At 47.7% G+C, this 2,499-nt stretch overlaps 1 pseudogene; it reads right to left on the bottom strand.

The window, feature by feature from the left end:
* Positions 1-476: 476 nt before the first annotated feature.
* LOC121277341 lies at positions 477-827 on the bottom strand (annotated as a pseudogene).
* Positions 828-2,499: the final 1,672 nt, after the last annotated feature.

Genomic DNA, 2,499 nt, shown 5'->3' with positions numbered 1-2,499 from the left:
AGCCCCTCTTTATATTTTTTTTTATAATCTTCAGAATTGTCGACCTAACCGGAGTTGGTGTATTTGGTGACTGCTTTGGTGCCTTCGGAGATGGCGTGTTTGGCCAATTCCCCTGGCAGCATGAGGCTGACGGCACTCTGGATCTCCCGGGCCGAGATGGTGCGGCGCTTGTTGTAGTGAATGAGGTGCGAGGCCTCGGAGGCGATGCGCTCGAAAATGTTGATTACGAAGGAATTCATAACACTCATGGTCTTGGACGAGATCCTGGTGGAAGGGTGGACCTGAGTCAGCACCATGTACACGTAAATGAAATAGCTCTGCTTGCGAGATTTTCTCCGCTTCTTAGGCGGCTTCTTGGTGACTTTAATCAGCGACTGTTTCAATGCCTTACGGGACGCACCGCCCTTCATTGCAGCCGCCAAGTCAGGCATTGCACTCAACTCGGACCAACACAAATCACATCCAGCCTCTCTTTATTTTTTTTTTAACTTTCCAAACCATAGCTTTATTTGTTGTGTAGATACACTGGTAGTTTATGCAGTGCTGGAGGAAGCCATTGTGGAACGTCTGGGCTTCGGGGTCGTCCCTTCACGGAATCCATTCCTGAATCGGCGATACACCACCTTCAGGTGCCTCATGTGGCCTGTACCAGTTGTGTTTCTCCTTTTGGCCTTGGCACTCCAGTTATACTTCCTCTTTCTCTTGGCAGAGTAGGCACATTTGCCACAGGTCGATTTCTGCAGATGAAATGCTTTAGCCCCACATCATCGGCAAAGAGTGTGGGTCTTGTTCCGCCTCTTACCAAATGACGATGTTCCCTTCGTCATTTTCACTGCGCGCTGGAGAAGCCTCTCTTTATAAGTGCTCTAGGTACTTAATTAAACAATGCCCTTCACCTGCACATCTTAACAATATAATTAACATCCTGTAACACTGCATAATCATCTTTATGCGGTCACACACCAGCTTTACAATGAGAGTGGAGGCCTTTGCAATTCACAAACACACCTGGGTGACCATGGAGTGGGGGGTGGGGTAGTTGCCTCAATTACCAAATGCGCACAGTCGATCACACCCTGTGCTGATGGGAAGCCAGCCAAGGCATCAAACCCCGAGTGCCCGCTTACTCTGACTGCCATCGCCATTGGCAAAGTCTACTTCCTCGCCTGCCCTGAAAAACAGGGCATCAGTCATCCTGATGGGTGGCCAGCTGTAAATCCTGAAAATAGCTAAACCACCACTGGATGGGTCCTGAGGCAAAGTAGTCAAGAGAGGTGTTCACTAACAGTGAAGTCTGGCTGCCAGGTCCACTTGGCAGCAGGTCTTGTTCCAGAAGCTGGCAAATGTGATCCAGGCCCTGAGCCTCCTGAGACACTGGCGTTCGGACTTACCAAAGAAACTGATCCATTACCTGTAGATCCCAAACTGTACGTACCATCTCCTGTGAACTGCTCTCTGTTCATCCTCTCTCTCCTGTAGTGTGGCAGGTCTTCTGAGGAGAATGCTCCTGCTGCCTATCTCGCTCATCATTTTACACCTGTGCTGAGGCAACATTAGCGACATCCATGCAAAAATCACAGATTGAAAATAGAGCTCAAGTGGTGAAAATTGCCTCCCAAGTAGTAGCAATCATGTGTGAGCAGTGAAAGGAAACTCTCAAAACGCGTACATGAAGCAAAAGCCTTTCACACAATTAGGCAAGGAATCAACAGTGAAGTTTCAGCAATTATGGAAATTTTTGTCTGTCATTCTTTAACCCCTTCATTTGCCGCTGTCCTCCCACCTTGCTTTCACTGACCAGTTCCAGGAAGCCCTGGAAACCCATGCACCCACTGTTAAATCCCCCAAAACTCCTGTGAAATTAACTCTTAATTAACTACTTCAAATATTTAAATTGCCAACTCTCCCAAGGGCCTTTGTTCACACACAGCACGGCGCTGTAGTCAAAGGTGCAGCTTGGAGAGTTGCAGTTGGTTTCCCAATGCACTGTTAATTTCAGCACTTTCAACCAGTGTCAAATCCACTCGCTCTTGGAAGGTAAAACTACCCCCTCTCCTCCTGCCCTGCCCACCGTGGTCTCAGAATAGGGGGTCAACCATTTCAAACTGAGCTGGAGAAATTTCTTCACTCACAGGGATGGGAATTTTGGAATTTTCTACACCAGGGAGCTACCCCAGTTGTGTATGTGCAAGACGGAGATTGACCGAGAGAGCTGTGGATGCTCAGTTGTTGTGTGTGTGTAAGACGGAGGTCGATAGAAGCACAGTCATGATCCTAGTGAATGGAGCAGGCACAAGAGGCCAAATGGTCTATTCCTGCTCCTGTTTTTCAAATGTTTAGCAGAATGTTCTTGTCCACTGAATGATTTGACCAACTGCACGACACCAGTCCATCAACCACTTCCCTTTTTGGGTACAAACCTGATTGCCTGTTTGTGGTTTTCCTCCCTTATTGCTTAAGTAATCTCTGTTGTGGAGAAGTCTCAGTTCTCTTTATAAT

This window comes from Carcharodon carcharias, chromosome 4, assembly GCF_017639515.1.
Source record: "Carcharodon carcharias isolate sCarCar2 chromosome 4, sCarCar2.pri, whole genome shotgun sequence".
Taxonomy (NCBI): domain Eukaryota; kingdom Metazoa; phylum Chordata; class Chondrichthyes; order Lamniformes; family Lamnidae; genus Carcharodon; species Carcharodon carcharias.
This window is presented reverse-complemented; position numbering and strand designations above follow the sequence as displayed.